The sequence below is a fragment of the Piliocolobus tephrosceles genome, chromosome 20, assembly GCF_002776525.5.
Source record: "Piliocolobus tephrosceles isolate RC106 chromosome 20, ASM277652v3, whole genome shotgun sequence".
In the NCBI taxonomy this organism is placed as follows: Eukaryota; Metazoa; Chordata; class Mammalia; order Primates; family Cercopithecidae; genus Piliocolobus; species Piliocolobus tephrosceles.
In genome coordinates this window covers 19,222,057-19,237,784 of record NC_045453.1, presented here as the reverse complement: position 1 = coordinate 19,237,784, position 15,728 = coordinate 19,222,057, and the positions used below count along the sequence as shown (strand labels likewise).

Genomic DNA, 15,728 nt, shown 5'->3' with positions numbered 1-15,728 from the left:
ACAGATGTATTCAACAACCATCTCCACAGAATTCTCAGAGGAAATTTCACTATATTCTAAATGGCAGAAATATGTTCACAGACCACAATGCAATAAAACTAGAAATCGCCACAGAATAACCAAGCAAACAAAAACCTCATTACCAACAAAACCCCTATAGACATGAATATTCAAAACCTACTCTTTTAACTATCTATTGGGTTCAAAAGAAAAATTAAAGTAGAAATTATAAATTATTTCTAATGAATAACAATGAGGGCACAAAAAATAAAAAATCTATGAACTGTAACAGAAGAAGAATTCAAAGCAAGATATACAGACATATCTCAGAGATAATGCAACTTCAGTATCAGACCACTACCATAAAGCTAATATTGCAATAAAGTGAGTCATATGAATTTTTTTGGTTTCCCAGTGCATATAAAAGTTGTATTTCCTCTATACTGTCATCTATTAAGTGTGCAATAGCATTCTGTCTATAAATGTACATACCTTAATTTTAAAATACTTTATTGCTAAAAAATGTTGATGATCATCTGAGCTTTGAGTGAGTCATAATCTTTTTGCTGGCAGAGGGTCTTAACCTCAGTGTTGATGGCTACTGACTCATCCGAGTGGTAGTTTGCTGAAGTTTGGGGTGGCTGTGGCAATTTCTTAAAATAAAACAACAATAAAGTTGGCTGCATCAATCAACTCTTCCTTTCACGAAAGCTTTCTTTGTAGCATGTGATGCTGTTTGATAGCATTTATCCCACAGTAGAACTTTCAAAATTGGAGTCAGTCCTCTCAAACTCTGCAGTTGCTTTGTCAACTAAATGTATGTAATATTCTAAATCCTTTGTTGTCAATTTAACGATGTTCATAGACTCTTCACCAGAAATAGTTGCCATCTCAATAAATTGCTTTCTTTGAGCAGTCATAAGAACTAACTACACACTCATTAAAATTTTCTCATGAGATCGCAGCAATTCAGGCACACCTTCAGGTTCCACTTCTAATTCTAGTTTTCTTGCTATTTCTATCACATCTGCAGTTACTTCCTCCACTGAAGCCTTGAGTCTCTCAAAGTTATCCGAAGAAGTTGGAATCAACTTCTTCCAAACTCTTATTAATGTTGATATTTTGACCTCTTCTCCTGAATCACAAGCATTCTTGATGTAATCTAGAATAGTAAGTTCTTTCTAGGAAGTTTTCAATGTATTTTTCCCAGACTCATCAGAGGAATTACTATTTATGGTAGCTATAGCCTTACAAAATGTATTTCTTAAATAATAAGATTTGAAAGTCAAAGTTACTCTTTGATCCGTGGGTTACAGAATGGATATTGTGTTAGCAGGCATGGAAACATTTGTCACCTTGTACATCTTCATCAGAGTTTCTGGGTAACCTGGTGCTTTGTCTATGAGCAGTAATATTTTGAAAGGAATCTTTTTTATTCTGAGCAGAGTTCTCAACAGTGGGCTTAAAATAATCAGTAAACCTTGCTATAAACAGATGTGCTGTCATCCAGGCTTTGTTGTTACATTTATGGAGCACAGGCCGAATGGATGTAACATAATTCTAAGGGACTCTAAGACTTCAGGAATGGGAAATATGCATTGGCTTCAACTTAAAGTCACCAACTACCTTAGCTCCTAACAAGAGTCAGCCTATCATTTGAAGCTTTGAAGCCAAGCGTTGACTTCTATCTGTGAAAGTCCTTAATGGCATCATCTCCCAATAGAAGGGTATTTCGCCTACATTGAAGATTTGTTTTTTGGTGTAGCCGCCTTCATCAATGATCTTAGCTAGATCTTCTGGAGAACTTGCTGCAGCTTCTCCATCAGCACTTCCTTCTTTCCTTAACTCTCATACACCAACCTCTGGTATCTTCAGACTTCTTTTCTGCAGCTTCTTCACCTCTCTGTCTTCATAGAATTGAAGAGAGTTAGGGGCTTGCTCTGGATTCAGTTTTGTTTTATGGGAATATTGCAGCTGGTTTGATCTTCTATCCAGACCACTCAAACTTTCTCTTTATCAGCATTAAGGCTCTTTTGTTTTCTTATCATTCATGTGTTCTGAAGTAGCACTTTGAATTTCCTTGAAGAAGTTTTTCTTTGCATTCACCACTTGGCTGTTTGGCACAAGACGTCTAGCTTTTGACCTATCTTGGCTTTCAACATGCCTCCCTCATTAAGCTTAATCACTTCTCTTTTTTTAATTTTAATTTTTAATTTTTGTGGAGACATAGTAGTTGTGTATATTTATGGGCTGCGTAAGATATTTTTATACCAGCAAACAATGTGTAATAATCACATCAGGGTAAACCAGGTATCCATCACCTCAAGCACTTTTCCTTTGTGTTATAAACAACCCAATTATACTCTTTTAGTTACTTTTAAATGTATAATTAAATTATTATTGACTTTCGTCACCCTGTTGTGCTGTCAAATATTAGGTGTTACTCATTCTTTCTATTTTTTTTTTTTTTTTTGACCCATTAACCATCCTCACTCCCCTATCCCTCTCCCAATTACCCTTCCCAGCCTCTGGTAACCATCACTCAACTGTCTATCTCCATGAGTTCAATTGTTTTAATTTTTAGCTCCCACAAATAAGTGAGAACATGCCAAGTTTGTCTTTCTGTTCCTGGCTTATTTCACTTAACATACTGACTGCCAGTTCCATCTATGTCATTGCAAATGACAGGATCTCGTTCATTTTTATGACTGAATAGTACTTCATTGTATAAATCAACCACATTTTCTTTATCCGTTCATCTGCTGATGGACACTTAGGTTGTTTCTAAATCTTGGCTATTGTGAATAGTGCTTCAACAAATATGGGAATGCAGATATCTCTTCAATATACTGATTTCCATTATTTTGTGTATATACCTGGCAGTGGGATTGCTGGATCATATGGTAGCTCTATTTTTAGTGTTTTGAGGAACCTCTAAATTGTTCTCCATAGTGATTGTACTAATTTACATTCCCACCAACAGTGTATGAGGGTTCTCATTTTTCCACATCCTCACCAGCACCTGTTATTGTCTGTCTTTTGGATAAATGCCATTTTAACTGGGGTGAGATGATGTTTCATTGTAGTTTTGATTTGCATTTCTCTGAGGATCAGTGATGTTGAGAACCTTTTCACACACCTGTTTGCCACTTGTATGTCCTCTTTTGAGAAATGTTTATTCAGATCTTTTGCCCATTTTTAAATTGGATTATTGGATTTTTTTCCTATAGAGTTGTTTGAGCTCTTTATATATTTTGGTTATTGATCCCTTGTCATATGGATAGTTTGCAAGTATTTTCACCCATTCTTTGGGTTGTCTCTTCATGTTGTTGTTTCTTTTCCTGGGCAGAAGACTTTTAACTTAATGTGATCCCATTTGTCCATTTTTGCTTTAGTTACCTGTGCTTGTGGAGATCATTTCTAGCCTTTGATTTAAAATGAGATATGTGCAACACTTCCTTTCACTTGAACACATAGAAGCCATTGTAGGGTCATTAATTGGCGTAATTTCAATATTCTGTGTCTCAGGGAATAGGGAGGCCCAAGGAGAAGTAGAGGGATAAGGGGATGGCTGGTAAGTGGAGCATTCAGAACACATACAGTATTTATCGATCAAGTTCACTGTCATATGGGCATGTTCATACCCCAAAACAATTAAAATAGTAACATCAGAGGTTACTGATCACAAATCGCCATAACAGATAAAATCATCATGAAAAAGTTTGAAATATTGTGAGAATTACCAAAATGTGACACAGAGACATGAAGTGAGGACATGTTGTTAGAAAAAATGGTGGAGTTGCTGTATGCAGAGTTGCCACAATTCTTCAGTTTGTAAAAACACAATACCTGGAAAGTGCAGCAAAACAAGGTATGACTGTACAGATTTCAGTAATTGTATTAGAAAAGCAAAACAAAGGTTTAAAAATAATGAAGAGGTCCCAGGTAAAGATACAGATTGAATATACAAGCCTAATTTTGTTCCCACTGAAACACCTATTAAAAATAGAGGAAAGGGGCCGGGCACGGTGGCTCAAGCCTGTAATCCCAGCACTTTGGGAGGCCGAGACGGGCGGATCACGAGGTCAGGAGATCGAGACCATCCTGGCTAACACGGTGAAACCCCGTCTCTACTAAAAATACAAAAAACTAGCCGGGTGAGGTGGCGGGCGCCTGTAGTCCCAGCTACTCCAGAGGCTGAGGCAGGAGAATGGCGTGAACCCAGGAGGCGGAGCTTGCAGTGAGCTGAGATCCAGCCACCGCACTCCAGCCTGGGCGACAGAGCAAGACTCCGTCTCAAAAAAAAAAAAAAAAAAAATAGAGGAAAGGGATTTTGTTTTCACCTTGATATTTTGTAAATGTCAAATCCTCAGAAAAGGCAGAAGAATGCTACAATAAACATCCATATATGAATCATCCAGATTCACCGGTTGTTAAGATGCTACCACACTTGCTTTATCTCTTTGTCTCCTTTTTATACATATATGCATACACATTTTCCTGAATAATTTGAAAATAAGTTACCCATGTTATGACACTTCACTCTTAAGTATACATCCCCTAAGAATAAGGACAACCTCCTATTGTCATAAACTGGCTTCCGTAGAAGGAAGACTCAGATATGTGCATGCAGGAAATTTACTAAGGAGAGCTCTTGGGATCAACATCTTGGAAAGGGAAGGAAGAAGGATTAGGCAAAGTGAGGAAGTGGACTGTGATACAGATACAGATTCAGTAACAGCAGTAGCCATCTCCTTGAGGAGCTTTGAAGCTGTAAAGGCACTTCAGGGTTGTCCCAAGTTGGAGTGAGGGGAGCTGGGCCTTTGTGCCTTTATGTCCACCAGTAATAAGGCATGAACTGCCTTGGGAGAGGGCATGACCTTGGGTGAGCCAGGACTCTTCAACCCAGGCACTTCCTGAAGAGCACTGATATCTGATGGTTATTTGCTGACAACACTGCCAGCAGCTATAGAAATAAGTCCCTCACTCTTTTTTTTTTTTTTTTTTTTTTGAGACGGAGTCTCTCTCTGTTACCCAGGCTGGAGTGCAGTGGCCAGATCTCAGCTCACTGCAAGCTCCGCCTCCTGGGTTCACGCCATTCTCCTACCTCAGCCTCCCCAGTAGCTGGGACTACAGGCGCCCGCCGCCACGCCCAGCTAGTTTTTCTGTGTTTTTTTAGTAGAGACGGGGTTTCACCGTGTTAGCCAGGATGGTCTTGATCTCCTGACCTCGTGGTCCGCCCGTCTCGGCCTCCCAAAGTGCTGGGATTAGAGGCTTGAGCCACCGCGCCCGGCCAGTCCTTCACTCTTGAGGGGGAATCTGGGCAGTACACCAAGTGTCCACTACAGTCTGCTCCTTTGCCACACAGAGCACTTTTTCATTTAGGTTCCAGGAGCTACAACTCCAGGATTCCCATGGGCATCTTTCCTGGGAGAAACTTAAAAGGGAGGTTAGAGGGAGACACTACCAACCCTGCCAATGCAGCAGGTCTCGAGGCCACAACTGATATTCTTGCTTAGTCAGTGTGACAGGATCCAAAAATTAGTTTTGATCTGGAAACAAAGAATTTGAGTAGCAATATCCACATCACATGGGTTGGATTTTAAGAATAAAATTCCAGGCCGGGCGCGGTGGCTCAAGCCTGTAATCCCAGCACTTTGGGAGGCCGGGACGGGCGGATCACGAGGTCAGGAGATCGAGACCATCCTGGCTAACACGGTGAAACCCCGTCTCTACTAAAAATACAAAAAACTAGCCGGGCGAGGTGGTGGGCACCTGTAGTCCCAGCTACTCGGGAGGCTGAGGCAGGAGAATGGCGTAAACCAGGGAGGTGGAGCTTGCAGTGAGCTGAGATCCGGCCACTGCACTCCAGCTCCGGCGACAGAGCAAGACTCCGTCTCAAAAAAAAAAAAAAAGAATAAAATTCCAAACTGGATAAAGAGGGATATTATTACTACAAAATTTATGAAGAGGACTTAATGAGCATAAAACTTTATGCACCAAACGACATAACAAATAAATACAGAAAGAAAAAGTATTAGAATTATAAAGAGAGCCTCATAAAAATACAATTTCGATGGGAGACTTCAACATGTCTGTTTCAAAATCAGTAGCTCTAGTAGGAAAAATGGATGCATAGAAGGATTAAAAATAGAACCAGCAACTCAAATAAGTATTTCTTCAACTACAGAATATAGATTTTTATACACACATGGAGTATTTACCAAAATTTATCTTCTATTTGGTCATAAGGAAAATCTTGAAAAATTAAATAAATTAGATATTTTATAGGCTATCTTTTCCATTCATCATCCAATAAAAAGAGAAGTAAATAATTTAAAATATTACCAAAATATGCTAATGATTTGGAAATTAAGTGTAAGAAATACAGTGTTAGGTAACCCTTGGATCAAAGGAAATAAAAAATAAAATCACAAATTATCTGGAAAACAATGGAAAGGAGACTTCGTCATTCAAAAGCTAATGGAAGACAGAAAAAGCTGCAGTCAATGGAATTTGTATAGACTTAAGTGACTCTGTCAATAAATGAACTTAATACTTGTATATGATTCAGTTTATGTATTGCTACAGATCCATAGCAACCCTATACCCCATGCTTCCTCCTCTGACATCAACCATTACCCTGCTTCAGTGAACATCACATACATCTTAACATATAAACCAGGTATCAAACTTTAATGTGCATACAGATCACCTAGGAATCTTGTCAAAATGCAGATTCTGTTTCAGTAGATCTGGAGGGGAACCTGAGAATTTGCAATTTTTTTAAGACAGGGTCTTGCTCTGTCACCCAGGATAGAGTGCAGTGTTGCAATAATGGCTTGGCTAACTGCAGGTGCACACCACTGAGCCTGGCTAATTTTTTTGTTTTTGTAGAGGCAGGACCTTACTATGTTGTGCAGGCTGGTCTTGAACTCTGAGCTTGAGTGATCTTCCTGCCTTGGCCTCCAAAGTGCTGGGATTACAGGTATAAGCCACCACACCTGGTCAAGAATTTGCACTTCTAAAATGCTCCCAGGTTCTTCTGCTGCTACTGATCCCCTACACACACACACACACACACACAAACTTTAAGTAGCAAGGCTATACATCATCACCCAAAAGCAATCAGACTGACAGAAATGGCCTCTCCAAGGTTTAGTTAAGGTACCAGCTTGGAGACAACACCTTTTGGGGATGAGGTGATTTCCTCCAGAATATGGTACATACACTGAATTAATGGTCAATATACGGTGTGATATCCCCAGGAGCACAGGATTGGAAGTAAGATTCGCCTCTCTCAAACCAGCTGGCCATTTGGGGCCATTTTGGCAATTCATGCCAGTTGACTAGCAGATAAAGAAAGGATGGTTTTACCTGCTGAGATAATCAACCCTGGGATAATCCACCCTACAACATGAGGAGCTAGGGTAGCTGCTACACAGTGAGAATCCAGGGAATCCCTGGGCATCTCTTAGGACTTCCATGCAAAGGACAGTCCTAAATCCCTTGCAGCAACTACAGTTAGACAAGAGCAAGGGTTCAGATCCCTCAGATCCCTTGAGGAGGAAGGTCTGAGTCACTCCAGCAGGAAGCAACCCATTTCAGTTGAATGATAGCCAAGAGGGAGGGAAATCCAGAATGGGTAGCAGAGGAGGAAGACAATGAATTGGAATTACTATCCTGGAACAGGTTACAGTAGCAAAAACTGTACTTGGTTTGCCAGCCCTCTAAAATTGCCAGGAACTGCAACAAGTCACAACCTTGGAGGACTGACTTGCATCTCTCCCCTAGGGGACAAAAGGAAGGCATCGTTCTTGTATGTGCTCAAGATATAAGAGGGTGAAAGTAGGTCTGAATAGTGCAAAGTGGAATGTACCAGATTTGGTATGCACTGCCCTAGATCTCTCTGTGGTATCTTTTCCCTAAGCCCCATACTCACCAACCTCAGGCCTAAACCCCTTGCCTTCAATCCTAGATAGAAGAGATCTACAGGGGACAGCAAGCTAGTACCTGGTCATGGAGCCAGGTCAATGCCTCTGCCATTGACTACACTATAGATGGAGGATCCCCACAGTGGCACTGTCAGAAAAGGAGAGACAAGCTACTACCTGCACTAGCTAGATTGGTCTTGAAGGCTCTGGCTTCCCCAGCTGCTGTCTGGAAAGATCAGGTAATACAGCCTGAATGTGCTGGAGGGTTAATGCCCTATGGGGGAGACTTTGAGCCACAGGGGATGAGACAAAAGACAGGATGGAGGGTTAATGCCCTATGGGGGAGACTTTGAGCCACAGGGGATGAGACAAAAGACAGGAAGGAGCCATGGTTAAATTCTACTCACTTTCTCCTCCTGAGGATGTTCCAAGACAGGGAGTTCATACAACTTCTCTGAAGATCTGAAGATGTACTGTGAGTCCAAGCAGTTACCTCCATTAATTACAAAACTTGGGTCCTCTCAGTAATGCCTCTTATCTTTGCACTTCTTCTTCTTGCCTCATTTTTCTCTCAATCTGGTTTCTCCAAGGTTGCACTCCCCAGCAAGTTGTTAGCATACAAACTTGCCAAAGGCTCTGTTTTCTGGAGAATCCAGGCTAAAACAATATTCTTGAGAAATAGAAAAAAGACAAGAAAATAAGCTAGGGGAAGAGGAAACTCATTAAGATGGAAGATAATATTTTAGAAATAGTAGGGGGAAATAGCAGGAAGAAATAAATCCAAAATTTATGTCTTTAAGGAAAAAAAATCCCAGTGTATCAGTCAGGATTCTATATTGCCAGCAACAGAAGCTGATTTGGATGATTAAGCAGAAAGCAAGTTTATTAAAAAGATATTGAGTAGCTCACAGTATTTTTTTTTTGTTTGTTTTTTGTTTTGTTTTGTTTTTTTTTTGAGAAGGAGTTTCGCTCTGTTGCCCAGGCTAGAGTACAGTGGCCTGATTTCAGCTCACTGCAAGCCTCTGCCTCCCAGGTTCAAGCGATTCTCCTGCTTCAGCCACCCGAGTAGCTGGGACTACAGGCACACATTACCATGCCTGGCTAATTTTTGTGGGCTTCACCATGTTGGTCAGGCTGGTCTCAAACTCCTGACCTCAAGTGATCCACCCACCTCAGCCTCCCAAAATGCTGGGATTATAGGAGTGAACTACCACGCCTGGCCAAGTAGCTCACAGTATTATTGGGAGGGCTGAAAAGTCAGATTCAAGGTTAAGCAGTGCCCAAAGCATACCCAATGCTGGCCTGATAAAGAAACTGCCACTGCTATCACTATCCGCCAAAGGCAGGGCCTTGACCTTGCAACCTCTTCTGGAGCTGCCACCATCAAAGCTGGTTGCATGTGCCACCTGGGCCTATGGAAATAAACACTCCATGCAGAACCTGATCCCTCATGTAACCGACTTCCAATTCTTTCCACAAACGTCAAATATGCACATCTTAACTGTGAGAGAGACTGGGAATTTGAGGTCTAACTCCTACCCTGGAGAGGTGAAACTCATGATTGTGAATTTCCCCCAAGAGAAAAAGGCTATTCAAAGATGATGGGAAGTGATGAATAAGACAGATGTCTACTATGAGAAATAAAATAGATATACCTCTCACGAGGCAGATAAAAGATAAGTGAAAGACAGCAAAAATGTTTAAGAAATAGCTCTGGCACAACTGATAATCTGAAATAGAGCTGTCCAATAGAAATATAATGTAAGCTATGCATGTAATTAAAATGTCTTTTTTTTTTAGACATGCTCTTATTCTGTCACCCAAGTTAGAGTGCTGTGTCTCTAACATGGCTCACTGTAGCCTCAAACTTCCAATATCAAGCGATCCTCCTGCCTCGGCCTCCCATGTAGCTGGGACCACAGGCATGCATCGCCATGCCTAGTTAATTTTTAAAAAAGTTTTTTTTAAAGATGGGGCCTCACTATGTTGTCCAGGCTTGTCTCCAACTCCTGGGCTCAAGCAATCCTCCCACCTCAGCCTCACAAAGTGCTAAGATTACAGGCATGAGGCACCATGCCTGGCCTAAAATTTTTCTAGTAGACACATTAAGAAGTAAAAATAAATATACAAAGTTAATTTACATAACATTTTATTTACTCTAATGCATCCAGATGAATTAAAGACTTAAATCTAAAAAATCAAACCATTATAATTTTAGAAGAAAACATGACATTATATCAACCTAGTACTTGATGAGATCTTTCCATCTATCTGCAAATCAGATGGCAGATAAAGGGTTAATACCTATGTGCGTATCAGAATAAAAATGGTATCAGAATAAAAATAATCAAAAGCTGTCTTAGGCAATTCCCGGAAGAACAAGTCCAAATGTCAAATAAATGTAAAAAGATGTTCAGTCTCCCTAAGAGTTAAGGAAATGTAAATTATACAACAATCAGTTATCACTTTACTCACATCAGACTAGCAAATTGGGAACATGATAACACCTACTACAGGCTGGAAAGGGATGCTCTTCACCACATCGCCAGCAGCTGTGACCTTGTTGGCGAGCAATCTGGCAGCATATATCAAAAGAAAACAACTCCACACATTCTTTTACCCGGCAATCCCACGCATGGGAATTCATCCCATAGAAATAAAAACACCAGAATATATGTGTATATGGATGCTCCCAACAACAGTCATCATGATTGCAATTGGGGGAAAAAACCTGAAAACAATGTGAATGCCCATAGATAGAAGAATTATTGAGTAAATTGCAATACATTTATATCATGACATAATGCAGCCATTTAACAAGAATAACTTAAACCTCTGTCGACTGACTTGAGAGCACCTCCATCTTCTATTTCTGAAAGATGCAGAGAAATTTATAAACTATGGTTCTATTTTTGTAAGCTATAGGAAGAGAAATTTACATATATATGTATATATTTAGATATGATTTTATGAGCATGAAGAAAGATATAGATGGATACAGTCACTCTGCTAGCAGCGTTACCTGGGAAGAGGAGAAGCAGGTTGTATAATTGGAGAGAAAAGGGGAAAGAAAAGGCTAAAAGGAAAAAAAGCTATTATTTCAAGTCAGGACAATTTTTGTAAAGTTATCATGTGTGTTTGAAAAGGGCAAACATTTATCTCTATATAAATTTATTTGATTAAACTTGGTGTGCTGGCTGCAGTGGCTCATGTTTGTGATTTCAGCACTTTGGGAGGCCGAGGTGGGTAAATTGCTTGAGTTCAGGAGTTTGAGCCCAGCCCAGGCAACATGGTGAAACCCCATTTCTACCAAAAATACAAAAATTAGCCAGGCATGGTGGTGTATACTTGTGGTCCCAGCTACTTGGGAGGCTGTGATGGGAGGATCGCTGGAGCCTGGGAAGTTGAGGCTGCAGTGAGCTGAGATGGCACCAACTGCACTCCAGCCTGGGTGATAGAACAATAGTAATAAATAAAATAAAATAGTAAATAAAAGAAATAAAATAGTAATAAATAAATAAATAGTAATAATAAAACCTTGTTGATTATGGTACTAGATCTTTATGTTTCTTACTTGATTTTTGACTACTTGTTCGGTAGATTTCTAAAGGCAAAGTTTCCCACGAAGCCATGGATTTGTTTTCTCCTTATAATTCTCAGTTTTTGTATTACACATTTCAATTCTATGTTACTAGGCACACATAAGCATAAGGCTAAATTGATTAGTAGATTGAGTATATTATCACTATGAAATATTACTTTTTGTCTTTTTGAGTAACAATGATTATTTTTGCCTTAAAATCCATTTTGTCAAATGGTAAGATTGCTTGTACCACTTGCTTTCCTTTTCCTGGCATTTTCCCAGTTACCTTTTCCATCTCTTTATTTTCAATCTTTCTGTATTACTCTGTTTTACTGTGTCTTATACAGCAACACATGGTTTGACTCTTTTAAAACTCAATTCAAAAGTCTCTGTCTTTTAGCAGCGAATTTGACATAGTCATATTTATTGTGGTTACTGATATATTTGCACATTTTCTACCAATTTACCTTGTGCTTTCTATTTTATATGCTGTTCTTGTGTTTCTTTTTCATCCCTGATCTTCGGTTAGCTGCTGGCTTTTTACTTCTTCCCAACTAATTTTTCTTCTAATGACTTGAAAAGTATATGTTTAGTTCCTGTATCTTTATATTTTTATACACATAGTTATGCATATTATTAATTGACATCCAGAGCTAATTGTATAAATAAAATGAGGCTCCTAGCATGCTTTTACTTCTCTCTCCTACCTCCTTTGCAGACTTCATAACTCTCCATCCTGAGTTGTCTCAGATTTTAGTTTATTATTATAGGTTTATTGTTATAATTTATTTAGACTTAAAAGTAAATTTTACCAATTATCTTGCTCCCCTGTGCTTCTTATATCCCTTTTTTTCTTCCTGGATTTATTTTCTCTTTGAATATATTTTCTAGACAGTGGTTTCTCAACCAGAGGTGATACAGCACCCCCTCCAAATGTGGGGCTGTTGTATATTGTCACGGGGAGGAGAAATGCTACTGGCATTTAATGGATGATGGTCAAGGACACTAAGCAACCTGCAATGTGTGGATCAGTCTTACACAATGAAGAATTGTTCCACCCCAAATGCCAGTGGTACCCTGTTGAGAAAGGTTACTCTATGTGGACAGTGAATTATAAACTTTTTGAATCTGTTTGTGTGTCTTAAAATGTCTATGATGTCCTCACATTCACTTGCAGTTTGGCTGGTTAAAGAATGTTAAAAGAACACTTCAAATTAAACTTAATGGAGTTTAATTGAGCAAGAAGAAAAAACAATTCACAAGTCGGGCACCCTCCAGAACCACAGTAGATTCAGAGATACTTCAGGGATGCCTCAGGATCAGAACAAATTTATAGACAAAAAAAGGAAACTGACACACAGAAATTGGAAGTGAGGTAAAGAAACAGCTGGATTGGTTACAGGTTGGCATTTGACTTATTTGAACACAGTTTGAACACTCAGCAGTGTATGAGTGATTGGAGTATGGCTGCTGGGATTGGCCAAGACTCAGCTACTGTTACAGATGCATACTCCTAAGCTAGGTTTTCAATCTTGTCTATTAAGTTAGGTTATGGTTAGTCCACAAGTAAGGAGTCCTTCTCAGGCCATATTTAGTTCACTTTAACAAGAAGCATAACTTCACAAGTATTTTCACCAGAAAACTTTAAAGATGTTATTCTGTTTTCTTACTTACTATGTTGCAAATGTCTGATATCAATCTTATTCTTATTCCATCCTGCATAATTTTTTTCACTCTGAAAACATTCAGAGTTTCCTCCTTATCCTTAGTGTCCTGAAATTTCATCATGAGTTACTTACGTGTCAGTCTTTTTGCATTCTTTCTGTAAATATTCACTGGTTCCTCTCAATATGAGTATTTCCAATTTCTAAGAAATTGTCTTAAATTTTTGCCTTGTTTTAGGTATTCTCCTTCCTTAATTTTCTTCTCTCTTCTAATTCACATTAAGTAGAGAGTGGAACTTTTACGTCTGTCATTCATATCTCATAACATTTTGTTCATTCTACCCATCTATTCATTGTTTTGCACTGCTGGGAGTGCAAATTCTGGGAGAATTAGCATGATATTCTGGTTCGCTGATATACTCTTCAATCCATTTTGCTATTCAACCCATCTATTGAGATTTTTATTTCAAGAATAATTTTTTAATTTCTAAAACCTCGATGCATTTTTTTATTTTTTTTAAAAATGAATACAGTAGGCTCTGCCATTTGTCCAAGGTATATAATGATACTTACTCCATAGTCTGGTTCTATTTGCTCTCTTTACTCTATTTCCTCAGGTGTAAGTTCTTTGGTTTGTTGTTTTTGATGTTACTGTTTCATGTGTTGGATTTTCCAAATATCTGGTGACTCTTGGCTATGTTTTTATTTTGAAGTTTAAAGTTTCTTGTCAGCCTATCTGAAAGTGCTTTCTCTGTTCACCACATTCTAACTCCAGGGATAGAATATAAATTTGTTTTCTGGACTTGGAGACCTCTGTTTCTCAACCCACCCACCCAGGATACAGTTTTGCATTGAGACTTATTGCTGCCATCTGTGGGGAGACACCTATGTAACTTACTATTTAGCCAAAGCAGGGTGGATGGGAGGGAGCTGGTCACCATGCCTGATGGCTTCTATTGCATCGCTCCAAATCAATCCCCTATGTCCCCAACCTCTTGGCTCTAGGTATCTACCACCCTTGGAATGACACCCATTATTTACTGCCTTGGTGTGTTTGAGGCTGTTTTCTCTTCTCTTTAATCTCATCTTTTGCAGTTTCTAAACCACTGGAGGCATGCCATCCTGATTTTCCATATGGTTTTGGAACACACACACACACATTTCTGTTATTTCTAGATGTTTAGGGGTGGGGCGAGGCTGCTGTTAAGTGTCCCATTTGCCATCTTGACCCAATCATCCATAGATCACTTTTATGAGAAAAAAATGATAATAGCTACTCCTGGGACCCGCCTCTGTTTCAAAACAGCTGTTTCTGCTGTGACTTGGTGCCCTCTGGCTGCTCCTCCTTTTCTTCCAATAGAATTTACAGTAAAGCCAGGCCTGCCTTTGTGGGAAGGCAGCCACAGTAGAAAGACTAACTTAGCATCAAGAGCATGACAGAGAGGACAGAGCAGAGGCTGTGGAGTCAGATAGGCCATTTGCTAGCTCTGTGACCCTGAGCAGAGGTTGCACTAGTAGCAATAGTAGTGTTAATCTATTAAGTAACAAGCATATATTGAGTATCTGCTATGTCCCAGGCAATATGCTATATGAACTGTAATCCCTGATGCATCCTAGAGGCAGGATTATTATTGTCTCTGTTGCACAAATGAGAAAAGAGGCCAGAGGGGTGAGTCTCAACTTCATCATCTGTTAAACAGGAATGATAAGACCTACCACTCAGTTTCATTATGGCAATTGGCATTAACATAAAGCCAGGCATGTGTTGCACACTAAATACCTATTTGCTGAATAGGCAAAAGTGATATAATATATGTAAAATACCTGGCACATACATAGTAGGTATTCATTAAGTGGAATCATATTACCATTCTTATCATTATCCTTATTATTAGCATTCACTGAGATAATGACATTCAAGGATTTTATGTTCTTGGTTTCAACTATGTAAGAACGCCACCACCCCTCCCACCTCCAGATCTATGACATGGACTGATTTATAACTTTGCTGAGGTACAAATTTGAACTACAAGTAGCAAGGCTGGTGAGTGGGAGTGGAAATGTGCCCAGCATCTGTCTTCCAAAATGGCTTTATGTTTTTAATATATGACACCAGTTAACCATCACCACTACCCCAAAAGGCAAGTGTCATTATTCCAGTTTTATAGGATGATAAACCTGAAGAAATTGCAAGCTATGGTCATAGGGCAGTGGTTTAGGACTCCAGGCTAAGCAGTCGGATAGATGGATGTGGTACTTTGTGACTCCAGAAACGAACTCTCTGGGCCTCAGTTTCTTCTTCTGTAAAATGGATCTTACAGTGACTCTTTTGTCAACTCAGTTGGAATTCCACTCATCACTCATCCTTTAATGCCTAGTACAAATGCATTGTGCCACTTCTAAGGATTAGAACCATTCAGGCTGAACTGTCCCCACATGTCCCCACATTCTGCCACTTCCTCTGGCCCTTCATTCACCAAAAGCATCACATGTTGCTAAGAATCAGCTGATTGTACATGCATCTGCCCCCACAACCAAACAGAAAGC

General features: G+C 39.5%; 1 long non-coding RNA gene across 1 annotated transcript in view; it reads right to left on the bottom strand.

The window, feature by feature from the left end:
- The window catches only part of LOC111530036, a 39,257-nt gene that overhangs the window by 15,382 nt on the left and 8,147 nt on the right, over nucleotides 1-15,728 (bottom strand). Inside the window, exon 2 of the long non-coding RNA XR_002727683.1 lies at nucleotides 8,342-8,604. This is a non-coding gene — a long non-coding RNA (uncharacterized LOC111530036). The remainder of the gene's footprint in view (nucleotides 1-8,341; nucleotides 8,605-15,728) is intronic.